Source organism: Papaver somniferum, chromosome 7, assembly GCF_003573695.1.
Source record: "Papaver somniferum cultivar HN1 chromosome 7, ASM357369v1, whole genome shotgun sequence".
Taxonomy (NCBI): domain Eukaryota; kingdom Viridiplantae; phylum Streptophyta; class Magnoliopsida; order Ranunculales; family Papaveraceae; genus Papaver; species Papaver somniferum.
In genome coordinates this window covers 27200355-27214833 of record NC_039364.1, presented here as the reverse complement: position 1 = coordinate 27214833, position 14479 = coordinate 27200355, and positions in this window count along the sequence as shown.

The following is a 14479-nucleotide window of genomic DNA, read 5'->3' as shown; positions in this document are numbered from 1 at the left end:
ACCCAGTCCGCGAACTTGAGCAGGTTATATCTAAAGTCGGTTGTTCTTGAACTAATGTTTAAATAAACCAAGGAATGCTTTGGGAAACCGTGGCTATAAAGTTCATGAACCAATTCGAGTGAATCAAACCGATTTTGTTTCAATTGTGTCTTGTGTAGTTACATAATATTTCCTTGCAATTGAACAACTCTCTAACTAGTTCATTTGAGTCATTTGAACTAGTTATAGTGAAGAAGAATAAGGTTGATATGAGAGTAATCATATGGCAAACCTTTTGGTTGACTTGTTGAACCAACAAATGTTAATGTTTGGGTACGGTTCATAAACCCAAAATTGGACATTTCATTTGTGTGCGACAAGCTAAGTTTTCGATCTAACGGTTGAGAAATATTAGATTGAATCTAATCAGGTTTTCATCTAACGGTGAATATTGAATGCTTTGTTACTAAGCTAACATTGATTGCAAACCCTGATTTGAAAGTGTATATAAGGGAGAAATCTAGCAACTGGGAAACCTAATCCCCACACATTCTGTGTGATACTAGTTGTGCTAAGCTAGAGTTTATTCTCCTTTAACCTTTGGTTTCTTCTCCTAAACCAGGTTAACGACTTAAAGACTTCATTGGTATTGTGAAGCCAAACTGATACTACTTTTATCGTAGTTGTGTGATCTGATCTTGTTGTTTCTATCGTACGAGTACAATTGTAATAATTGGCTTGAGATTTTTATCTCCGATAGGCAAGATAAAAAGTAATCACAAAAAAACTTCGTCTCATCGTTTTTGATTCCGCAATATATTTTTTCGCGGCGTCGATTAAGATTATTGTGAGGTGATTGATAATACTAAGTTGTTCTTCGGGAATATATGTATGGTATTATTGATTGGTTGCTGTTCACCTTGATTTATCAAAGACGGAACAAAACTCGTATATATATTCGTGGGAGACAGATTTATCTATTACCGTAGACTTTTCTGTGTGATACAGATTTGTTTATTAAAGTCTTCGACTTTGGGCCGTAGCAACTCTTAGTTGTGGGTGAGATCAGCTAAGGGAATCAAGTGTGCAGTATCATGCTGGGATCAGAGGCGTAGGAGCATAATTGTACCTTGGATCAGTGTGAGATTGATTGGGATTCAACTACAGTCCAGACCGAAGTTAATTTGGAGTAGGATAGTGTCTGTAGCGGCTTAATACAGTGTGTGTTCAATCTGGACTAGGTCCCGGGTTTTTTTTGCATTTGTCGTTTCCTCGTTAACAAAATTCTGGTGTCTGTGTTATTTCTATTCCGCATAATATTTGTTTATATAATTGAAATAATACAGGTTGTGCGTTGTTCAATCAATTAGAATATCCAACCTTTTGGTTGTTGATTTAAATTGATTGACACTTGGATATTGGTCTTTGGTACCATCCAAGTTATCTCTTTTTGATAAAGACTCGCAGATTTCTATTTGCTTGAGTAAAGATCAAATCGAGAGATTGAGATATAAACTCTTTGATATACATTTATCTAGGTTGAGTCTGACAGTCTAGTTGATTCTCTAGAAAGTATATTAGAGTTTGTCCATACAAATTGCTAAGCGAAATTTTGGGTGTGGTTGTTAGACCCCCGCTTTTTCAATTGGTATCAGAACAGGAAAACACGTTCAAGACCTCACAAGTCTGTGTTTGTAGCAATCTGACTCTATGGACAGAGGTGATATCTCTATTAACGTACCACCAGTCTTCGATGGCTCTAATTACTTATGGTGGAAAATTTCTATGCGATATTTTATTCAAGCGCGTGATTTTCAATCATGGGTATATGTTGTTAATGGCTATGATCCTCCCGTTGTGGCAGTTGGAGATGTAAACGTTCCCAAACCTATTGGTGAATACAACCCTGCTGAGATACTTGCTGCAAATCAGAACTCCGACAGTTTAAATGCGATCATACATGCCATTACCCCAAATCTTCAAAACCATGTGACTAATTGCACTAAGTCGCAAGAATCTTGGGATATCTTGGAAATCGTATTCGAAGGTAACTCCAGTGAAAAGGAAGCTAGGCTTCAAAACCTTAATTCCGATTGTTTAAAACCTTCTTATGGCAGATGAAGAAAAATTTGATGAGTTTAATCACAGAGTGTCTGAAATTGTTAATGCATCTTTTGCATTGGGTAAGACTATTCCTGAAAAGGAAATTGTGATGAAAATTCTCAGATCGCTGCCATCTAGATACGATTCTAAGAAGCATGCCATCATTGAGGGAAATAACCTCGATAATCTTTCCAGAAATACGCTGGTTGGGAAGCGTAAGATCTTTGATCACGAACATTCATCCAAAACTAAGGATGTTGCGTTCAAAGCACAAAAGGACACTAAATTACTTGATAAGAGTAAAAAAGTGTATATCTCAGAAGATGATCATTCTGAGACAGATTTATCATATGAAGATCTTGACAAGTCAGTCTCAATGATCACAAGACAATTTAGAGATCTTCTGTTGAAGAGAAGTAAACGGTTCTCCAGAGATAAGCCTAAAGCATCAGTTAAACCTCATAATCGTATTCCTTTTAAAAACAGGGAAACAGATGAAACTGATGATGAGGATATGACTCAGTGCTTAAAGTGTAAATGATTTGGTCATTTTGCAAATGAGTGCCCAAATCGTAGAAAATACACTGAGAGAACAAAGGTCTTGCTGCAACTCTTGATGAAATGTCTGACAGCTATGATTCTAATGAAGACGAGAAATCAAGTGTTGCACTTCTTGGTGAAAATATTGATTTTGATAACTGTAGCAATACATACATAAATTTCAATATTCTTTCAGAAGATAATCTAATTAATATGGAAGAAAAAATTGACCAATTTCTTGGAAACTTGGTTTGCAATGTTTCAGGTTCCACCATGTGTCTAGCTGTGCACATCTCAGAAACCTGATTTTTATCCTAGTTTGACGTGTTCGTATTTTTCTCTAACGGGTCATGAACTTTCAAGGTGTTACAAGTACAAACACCAATTGAGACACGTCAACAAACTTCAACGAAGAGCACATCATTTAGCAAGGAAGCTTAAACTTGTTCAGAAGACCGCTGAGGTATGTAGGATCTTATCTTCGTCTAAGAAGTTAGTTTCCAAGGATAAACCAAGACCATTAGAGAACAAAGTATGGTCGAGTCGGTTTGATAGACAGAAGTCTGAGGATTCCTCTCAAGAGGAAAATGGTGGACAAATTGTTGTTCACCACAACGCAACTTGATTGTGTTGATTTGGAAATCTTGTCTCATGTGCCTGATCAAAAGAGACAATGATATTGTATTACTCAGGCTTTAGGAATTTTTTTTTTTCTTAGTTTTCTTCGTTTTGTCTATCAAAAAAAAAGAAAGGGTATTATCGACAATTCTACTCTTCATAGGGTCAAGAGTTGATCGTATACGAACCTAGTTAAAGGTTTCGAAACCCTACATTCCTGTTTTCCTTCATTGTGACTTCTTTTTATCTCAAGACTACTTGTTGAGCAATTTGTGATTTCCTCTCACAAACCCATATGTATGGATACTCCAAGCATGATGTCTTCTGATGGAAAAGATGTTAATATGATTTGTTAAGCCATCAGTCATGAAGGAAAAAGAAAAATCTCCGTTAGCTCCGACATTGAAAAGAAAAAGAAGGAATGTGAGGAATCCAAGAGCCGTTCCTTCAAATTCTCAGAAGTTTTCTGATGTTCTTGAAGTGTTGAAGGAGATGCGAAAGGAGATTCAACAAATAAAGGCTTTTGTATATAGGACTCGTGAGATTCAGAAGGCCCTGGTTCGACAACATCAGCCAAGAAGGTTTATTGATATAAACTCCTACCTTAATTAACCTTATGTTCCAATGGATGTTGACGACAAGGAGTTCGGGGACGATAAAGAATTCTTCAAAGGTCTTAACATCTAGTAAATCTTCTATTTTTCTGTTTTTGTTTAGAAGAATTACTAGAGGTTGGAATAGCCATTATTGTGATTACACATAGCTATGTCCAACGTTTTCATCTTCATGTTTTTAGATTTATTGGTTTAAATTCTAAAATTGTTTGGAAGATGATTTTTGCAGTATTAATCTTTATGGTTTTATATATTGCAATATTGTTATGGGATATGTGTGTTTGCGTCTGTGAACTTGATTGTCCCATATCTTGTCAAAAGTAAAGTCGTTCATGAATTGATATGCATGTATTGATGAAAGAATGAATGGAATTTTGACAAATACAAAAGTTAAGCCTATATTGTCAATTATTGATGGAAGATAGGTTAAAATCTTTTGTTTGCAAGGAATATGTCTATTAAATGTCGTTATGCAAATAGTGATGACAAATAGAATGAATCCTTGTATATTCCGCAGTAATTGATCTTCCCTGATCCATATTTTATGAATTACTGTGTGGCTCCATAATGTGTCTTATGTTGAACACGAAACAACCAATTTGATTCATTTTTATGATTAGCCTTGTTGTTGTTCCGTAAGGTACTTTATGTTGAGCATTTTGAACTAAATTAATCATCTTGTTTGGTTATTTAGTTATGACTCCAAAAGTCTTCTTATGTTTGAGCGTTCATGACTGGGTTGATTGTTTTCATGATTAACTTAGTCATTGCTCCATAGGCTCTCTTATGTGAGTATGACCAATTAAATTGATTATTTTTGTGATTAGTTTGATTGTGTATTTCGATTAGATTAATTATGGGTTTACTTGTGATTAATCTAATTGAGCGCTCTTAAGTCTCCATAAGTTTACTTGTGTTGAGCAGTTTTGGTTAAATTAATCATGAACTTCTTGTAGTTAATTTAATATTTTGGATTCAAATTCATGCTTGTATGTGATTTTTTTTGTCCAAAGAAATCCTTCTTTTCTTTCGAAATTAAGGTCGCTCTTGTTGTTCCCTTGGGAATGACATTTTATGGGGGAGAGTTCTTTTTGAACTTGCGTTTAACTGCCAAATCTTTGTGGGGAGCGCAGATATGGAATATTATAGGTGTTATCTTGTATCTTTAAACTCCTTGATGAATGCATTTATCTTCGGCTTTATGATTGCATCTAAATAAGATGATGTGTGTTCTTTCTTTTGGTCATGAAATGTATCTTTCGGAAATTTCATTAGGATCCCGTTCTTGTACCTTTGCTAATTTTATTGACAAAAAGGGGGAGAATTAATATGTAGTTCACACTAAAAATACATATGGTTTTCGGATCATTATGTAGGGTGGGTGGTTTCCATGTGAGATGGAGTATTGACTAAGGGGGAGCGATACATATCACCATAGTATTGTTGTTGAAGTTGTGATACAATTGAACTTTGACGATATATAATGATACTATGACACTGTATAACAATGATTGAGAACTATTGTTTTCTTATTGTTATAGCTAGGGATTTTCAACGACGATGATGTTAAACTTACAACCTTTGGGATCATTGGAGTACTTGGAAGTGACGAAGATTTAGAGTAATGTTGAAGATTAGGGATGTGGAATAGGAGGTACAAACGTTAATTTATTTATTTTTTGAAATCCAAATGTATTGATAGTTTTGCCACTAAAATTGACAAAGGGGGAGATTGTTAGAGCACTTCTCGGTCGAACTCGCAAGCGTTGATATCTCAAGCTTGTTGTCAAGTTTAGTTGTCAAAACTATAAGTCTTGATTTCTAGTCTACTTATAGTTATGTCTCGGATTAGGATAGAATGTGTGGTTGAGCTTTATACTTCACGACATTCATCGATTGAAGATGAAGAACTACTAAGGGGAGCTTGTGGAACTTCATCAACAAAAGGTATGTGGAGACTTGAACTCATCTATCACTCAGAAGTCTATTTCTATTCTATCTCCTACTGAGACAAAAGTCGTATAGCTATATAGACTTTGCGTTATACACATATGATTTTTCGAGCTGAGTTTAACTCACTTACATACTTCTCGAAATATGTGTTGGTAAGATTTCGCTTTAGCCAAGTTCATCTTTTATTCTTGACGAAAGTCAAAAGATGATAATGTGAAAATCACCTGGTAACATCTTACATGATTCGTATGAGACAATCATTTGATGTAGACTCGTAATGTTTCATATTGATCATTCGATCACTTGAAAATTGTTTTGAAGCTAATAGTTTGTGTGAGACATTTATTCTCGTCTTCCAAGAATGTTTCAATGTTTCAATTAACCTTTGATTATATATAGCACAATATGCGTACTTCTATGCTAACTGTTGCATGTGTATTCCAATTCCGGAAAATTATTATGCATACCTGTATGCGTACTGATTCAACGGTTGAAGTCCGGGAACTATTGATTTGAAGACTATATAAGGGAGAACTCTAGTAACTGGGAAACCTAATCCCCACACCTCATGTGTGATACTAGTTGCGACTAGAGTCGATTATCCTTTAACCTAGGTTTTTCCTAAAACCATTATAGGTTAACGACTTAAAGACTTCATTGAGATTCTGAATCCAGACCCAACTATTTTCTCTGTAGTTGCGTGTTCTGATCTTACTTTGTTCTATCGTATTGAGTACTATCTTCTCTAACATTTGCTCGAGATTTAATCTCCGATGGGTAAGATGAAAAGTAATCACAAAGCTCTCCGTCTTATTCTTTGTGATTCCACAATATCTTGTTCCGCTACTATACGGTTAAGATTATTGTGAGGTGATTGATATTATTAGGCTGTTCTTCCGGACTATAAGTCTGGTGTATCAATTAGTTCATGTTCAGCTTGATTTATCAAAAGACGGAACAAAAACTTGTAGGTATTCTGTGGGAGACATATTTATCTATTCAATAGACTTTTTTGCGTGAGACAGATTTGTTTATCAAGTCTCCGACTTTGGTTCGTAGAAACTCTTAGTTGTGGGTGAGATCAGCTAAGGGAATCAAATGCATAGAGTCTTGCTGGGATTCATAGGCGTAAGGAACGCGACTGTACCTTAATCAGTGTCAGATTGGTTAGGGCTCAACTACATTCCAAACCGAAGTTAACTTGTAGTAGGCTAAAGTCTGTAACGACTTAATACAGTGTGGTGTTCAAATCTGGACTAGGTCCCGGGGTTTTTCTGCATTTGCGGTTTCCTCGTTAACAAAATTTATGGTGTCTGTGTTATTTCTTTTCCGCATTATATTTTCTATATAATTGAAATATCACAGGTTGTGTGTAGTTCAGTCAATTGGTGAATCCAACCTTTGGTTGTTGATTGAAATTGTTTGACGCTTGGATATTGTTCTTTGGTACCATCCAAGTTATTTCTCTTATTACTTCGGCTCACAAATTTCTATCTGTTTGATTGCAGATTGATTTGAGAAATTGAGATATAACTCTTAGATATATTATCCTTGATTGAGTCTGACTGTCTAGTTGATTCTCTTGGAATTACATTGGAGTTAGTCCATACAGATTGCCGAAACGAAATATTGGGTGTGGTTGTTAGACCCCCGCTTTTTCAATTTGGTATCAGAGCCGACAAACACGTTTAAGACCTCATAAGTCTGTGTTTGTAGCAATCTGACTCTATGGACATAAACACTATCTCTGAAAAACGCATCACCAGAGACTCTATGAAGTCTTTTAAAAAGAAAAACTTGTCAATTTTATATATAGATGAACATTCTGTTCTTACGAAACAAAATTGTATTGACATGTGTTACCCTGATTATTTTATTGAAGAATCTGATTCTGAGGTAGAAAGGGAAGCATCCCAAGAAAGTGCATCGATTCTAAAACTTGTCAGAATCCAGGTAGTTGAAATCAATAGGCTGAAACACAAAGTCAATACAATGGTTGGTATGATAAAAGATCGTGGTTCCCATTTAAGGGTTCTTCGTGAGGAAAATGTTGTAGTTTGTTCCTCCCGAATCTTACTCGAGGCTAAACTCAAGGAATAAGCCCTTGAAATAGAACGACTATTGTGTAATCTATCGAAGGTTGTTCAAAGGAGTCAGTCATACCAATTACCTCTGATTCTGTTGTGATTTTAAAAACATGGCTAGTTCTAATCATGTTTCTCTAATGAAACCAGCTTCAGAAGCTAAACTGCAAACCCTTCCTATCGCTAAGAAGGCGCTTGGTTCCTCCACTGATCAAGGAATTACCACATCTCATGGAAGAAAGAAATATTCTAACGATGTTACTAATGCTACATACTCTAATCACCCTGGTGATCAGAAAGTATGTCTTTTTTTTGTGTTTCAAAAGGACATGTTCAACGGAAGAGCAAAGTGAAGCGGAATGACAATTACTTTGGTCGACTTCAGCACACCTTAGATTTAATACTCAAAGGTGTAACTAACATTCGGAAGTCTAAACCTATCGGTTTTAGTACTCACCCCTGTGAATTCTTCAGGAAATTCAGTTCAAGATGCTCATCGAACGTTCGAACTAATTGTAGTGTTAATACAAATAGGTCAAGGAGATTTCAGAAAAGTCCTCCTCAACCTAAAGTGAAGGATGATTTTCAAGATGTGAGAAAGGTACCAGTAGGTGGAAACAATAGTGGAGATATGAAGGACAACCTTCATCTGACAATTGAAGGATACAAGGATTTTATCAACAGGCTGTCAAAATCCTTCATACAAACTTCTTCCGGTAAGGATTCAAACTTGGTCTCTTATTTTAATTTTGAAGTGTAATTTCTGTTTCTTCAAAGAATATGCAGTATGCTCATTCATTCAAAATTGAGAATAGATTTCATTAATCTAATAAAAAGTTTTCTCATTCATCAATCATCCTACTTTATCTAAAAAAAATAAAAAATCTCTCCCTCAAACGCTCACTCAGAGCAAATCATCCAACAACAAATAATTTTTACTGAAAGCCAGTTGAAGCCTCTTTTGAAAATTCTCAGTCTTCACTTTCAAGTCCTGGACAACTTTCTCAACCCTTGCCGACTCCAGCGCGAGGGATTTCTCCTCTTCCATAACAGTGGTTGCAGCAGAAATCACATTAGCAGCAGACGCCACTCTATCAATCTTGATGACCTCGAGCCGACGACGGAGCCAGCCTATGTTGAATCGCAAGGTCTCACAGTTTGAGATCATGTCATCCCATCTATGTAACTCTTGGTTTTGACATCTTGCAGATTTTTACTGTTCATCTCATCAATAATGGGCAATAATCCGGCGACAGTAGTTAACAAGGTTGGCATAAAACCTCTCCATACTTCAGTAGTAGCAATGTGCCAGTACCTCTTCCAGATCTTGGAGTAAACGGATGCATAACACTTGGGGACGATGAAACCACCGACTAGTTGATTTTCTGGGTAAGCATTGACCATGGGAGTATCGATTGGAAGTCCAACCGCTGGGTATTCACGAACAGAAACCCTGGAATCAGTATTTACAGAGTTGGTTGAGTTTTCGTCAGCGCGGTTGTCACCATCATCATCAGCTGCAACCACAGACTTTCCATTCTTTCTCTTCCTAGCATCGACAATAACGTGAACATCAACCTGCGACGACAATATATTCAATTTTAGAAAAATTGGAAAAACGATTGATCGGAGAAAGTCTTCAGCCAAAAACTCACGGATGTTCCAGCTGCAACACAAGCAGACCTATAACGAGCAGGAGCCTTAACATTCCGCTTGGGCCTTAAACTGTAAGAGGAAGAAGAAAGTCGATTTCCCTGACCGCCCTGTAATAAATCACTTTCCCCGGTTAGTTATTCTGAGTACATGAAAACAAAAGAAATGCGTGCAACCTACCGAGATGGAAGTTCCAACCTCATGTTTTTCCAGTGATTCATTTCGAAAAGAGGTACTGCTGTCAGACATGATGATGAGAGGTATGATCGTGATCAAAATTTCTTCTGATGATATACAGGAGCAGAAGAAGATGTGTCGTTGTACTATTTCTGTTGGTTTTGGTAATTTGGGGTGTGTGGATGAGAAATGAATCTAAACCCTAAACAAATGCACTGCACGGGAGTGCTTGTGATTCGAGAAATCAATCTGTACAACTCCGGCCTAAACCAAGAAATGGCCGTTCCAGACTTGCTTCGGTCACAAAGTGAAGGAGATGGGGTTGATCTTAGGGAGGGAAGCCAAGAAGGTGTTGATATTGTGGAGGTGTTGGCTGTGTATGACTTGTATCAGAAAGATGAACTGGCTTGCAGAATGTAAGCTATCAGTTCTGGTGTTTGGATACGGTTGTATCAACACTTGGTTTCTGTTCTCTTTGAAAATATGGAGGAGAACCTATTTATACAAGTCATTGAGCCTAACCCACGTCTCTCATGGGAAGTGGAGAAAGTGGAGTGATGGAGTAGTGGAGTTGCGTGTGTTAGTGTTACACGATCAGTCTTGCCCACTTTTCCCATCATCACTATCCGTCCATGACTTCCTGACACGTTCTTGTGATGGCGCGTTGTACGCTACACGCTGTAAACCGCCAGACCAATACCCCAGTGTGTATCCCCAAGTTTGTGACATGATTGATGTCTCGAGTGTGTGGATCGTGGGACCCACAAAAAGCAGCATGTGATGCTAGATTAAATAACTAAGTTATTTAGGAAGTCGATACTTGTGAAGTATCGTGTGTATTTTATGCAAGTAATGCATCGATTATACTCAGCATGTATGAAGCATCGCTGTTTGAGCGTCTTAAAATAGCTCCATGTCCAGCCTACTTCATGTGATGGTTTGGAAGCTGCGCAAGCAAGTCCTCCCTTGGCCGACCACATGGTATGGTAGAGTGGCAGATGATAATCACCACGACACCTCATTGACCATGTAACTCCTGACCAGGGTTGTATAACCAAGCAGGTGAAGTTGAACGGACGAGATGATCTTTAGGACACTCATCTGCGAGCGTTAGTGGAATTAGGGTTTGTGAATAGGTGCGCAAGCATCACTCTTCAGCTTGGTCGAAACCAAGCTCGGGACGCAATTTTGGCCAAGCCGATTGTGCATGCGTGTAACGGCATGCCGGTATAGGCGCCTATACCTTGCTGCCTCATGAATGTGTGATCTAGACCGCTCAATCTGCCCGGTAAAGAGGAGCGGCTATGATCGATTTGTAACAGAAATTTTGTGTCGCAAAGGCCGCGCGACAAGCCTACTTCGGGCGCGCGTTTCGTGATGACCAAGCTTGGTCGGTCTTAGACGATCAGTCCGGCGTGCAGATGGCGGGCTGGTGTACACGCCTATACTTTACTATACCATAGAAACGTGATCTAAGCCACTCAATTTGCCGACAAAGTTGAGTGGTCGAGATTAGTTTGCAATTGGGAGGTGTGACCACGCCTAGTTTGGGCGTGCGAATAGAGGCAACTAGCCATGATAAGCTTTGGATGATCGGGTGTGGAGATAGATGGGTCCACAGTGATCATGTTGATGCTCACTGGACCTGCTTAGTCTACTCATAAACCCTTCATCCGAGCAGGAGAAGATGGACGCTCGTGATCGCAACACAAGCCCTAATTAGGGTTTTGCCGGCCGTGCATCATGCCTTGTTTGGGCGCACGAATTGGGACGACCAACCATAGTTGGTCCTGACCAATTGGTCATGTATGTAGATGGGCCCATGGTGTTTGTGTTGACATGCTCTGGGCCCTTTGAATCTACATCTACACCCTCCATCTATGCCTGCGAAGATGGATGGTTGAGACTGTTTTGCGACATATGTAATGTGCCGCAAACCCTAATTTAGGGTTTCACGTCCACGCTGCTTTGGCTGGACGTATTAGCAAGCTATGCTACCCTTTTGGGGAGACCGACCATGCTGGGCCCGCATTGGGTCGGTGGTGATACTCCAATACATGCCTGGGGGTTATGGATCCGATCTAAGCCATCCAATCATGCTGGTGAAGTTGTATGGTCGTGATCGTTTCTGAGACTGATACGGACAGTCCAAATGCTCGATCGGGCTAGTATAACACTCCGAGAGTTATAGCCTATACGAGTATTTCGTACGTGCCTCCTTATTTAATGCTTGGAGATTCGTGTTGTTCTGCTGAGAGCCACACTCAGTCGTCATGCCGCACCAATAATGAAAGTGGAGCAGTAAAGGAAATACAAGGCTGGTCATGCATTGATAATGCCATAAGTTTTCAATGGAGAAGTATTCTCTATTTTATCAGTGGCTTTATCCTTTGCAGGATGTTAGCGCATAATTTTGGCTTTTATAATTTTAGCCCTGAACTAAAATCCACCATCAACATTAAGTCCCCTGCCTAGCGCATAATGGTTGCATTATTGTGGGGTAGGCATGACATGGTGACAGTTAAAGATAAAACTTATGAGACAAAGTTACATGTTACCAGGAGAGACGGGTCGTCTTGTCCTTGGAGCATGTCACGTTCAAGAGGCGTCCAGGCGAGCGTTCCCCTAGCATGATGTCGGTCTCGCCTGCTTCGATCGATCTTGCTATGCCTGCTTCGGTCGAGGGGCTATTGCGCCTGCTATTTGGAACGTGGGCATGATGTGCCTAATACACGGACTACTGCGCCTGCTTCGTTCGTGGGAGTACGCCAGGCGTGACGACGACCTTGGTGGGACCAGTTTCCTCCTTCAGGTATTTGAGCCAAGAGGGGAATAAAACTTGTATGCTCCTCTTCCCATAGACAACAGTGCATGTAACCCTGAACGGATGTGGACCCCACCATGTATATGCTTCGACCAAACGTTACCCTGTTGCACCTGTTTGATAGGCATGTGGGCCCGCCTACTTCTCTCAACCCTGGGACTCATCATGCGCCTGCTTGATCGAACGTGGGCTTGTTGTGCCTTCTTTGGTCGAACGTGGGACCGATGTAAGCATGCTTTGGTCGAACGTGGGACCTGACGTAAGCATGCTTGCTTCGAACATGGGCATATGTGCATGCTTCAATTAAACACGGGTCCACTGTGTACATGCTTCAAACGTCGGCCCTGTGCTTTGACTGAAAACCGTCCCTGCTGTGTGCGCCTATTTCATTCGAATACCATCCTTATGACCTTGATCAACTCCGGCTTCGTGGATTCAACCAACACCGGCCTTGTTTGCTGACGTGGCCCAATACCAGCCTTACTTGCTGACGTGGCTCAATACCAGCCTTGCTTGCTTTGCCCGAACGTGGGACCCGCCGCGTGCCTGTTTTGCTTGGGGACGGTTGTGCCTGCTTTGACCAATCTGGGGCTAGTTGTGCCTGATCAAGTGGGACCCGTCGCGTGCCTGCTATGACCAGACACCAAACATGTAGCCTCACCCAACACCATACTTTCCCCTTGACCAACATCGGCCTTGCCTTGACGAACACCGACCTTGCTGATTTGACGAACCCCGACCTTGCTGACGGACATCGCTGCCTCGACCGACACCAGACTTGCTGTCTTGTTTCGTTCGAACACCGGACTTGTCCCGTATACCAGCTTTGTTACTTCTACCAACACCGACCTTGCTGTTGTGACCAACACCGGTCTTTCCGACTAACACCGGTCTTGCTAACCAACATCGGTCTTCCCTTTGCTCGAACGTGGCACCCAGGCGTGCTTGCTTTGCCCAAACGTGAACCTTGTATGTTTGAACGTGGTGTGGGTCCTGCTGAGAGCGTTGAAGCAGCTTCTGGAGCGACCAGGTCCTATAGAGCGTTGAAGCAGCTTCTGGTGGAGGGAGCGTTGAAGCAAGCTTCTTGTGGAAGAACGGTAAAGCAGCTTCCTCTTCAGTTTGATTTACAATTGCGAATTACATGCTTCTTGATTGACCGTGTTGAAGAAGTCCCTGACTGACGGTGAAGGAACTTCATGCTGAGCCTCAGTCCCCAAGCGTGATTTACATGGTTCTATCTTGTATGGTCGGTGGTTTTACCATAATAAAGATATCGCCATCTCTCCTCCGTGACTCTACTACTTCTCCCTGGGAAAATAAAATATGCAGAAGTTCGGATTACCTCTGTCCGTAGTGGTTGTTGGTACGGTGAAGCTTGAACAACGGTTCTCAACCGCAGCTGCGATCAGAAGATACTGGGAGGAAGATGGCGCGAACTTGGCGGTCTTCATATAGTGGTAGAGCTCGTCTCGTTATTAGAAGGAGAAGCTAATGATGGAACCAATGGCTTCTTGATGCTGCCTCATGGAATGAAGAAGAGGGGGACAATCCCCTGCCCACGAGTATCCATTGAGCCTTCGACTTGATAGATGTTGCCACGCTGGGTTCATGATACAGTCTTTACGTCTGCGTTGTGCTTCACAGACATCCAAGAATATCACCGGCCTTTGACAATACTTCTGCACTCTTGAGTATATATTCGTCTTTAGACATCTTGGAACGATAGCGTGCTTGCATCTCTCTAAATTCACCATCTTTGAGATGGGCAGTGCTAAGTGTCATACTCCTTTGCCATTATCATCTTCAGATAGTGTCTTTGAGTAAGGAAGTTCCTTCATTTCCTGCAGAGCAGGTGATGTCGTAATTGCACCATGCTCATACATCCTTATCTGGTTGTAGCCGCTACATCCATCCATGGAGGAGAACATGCCGTG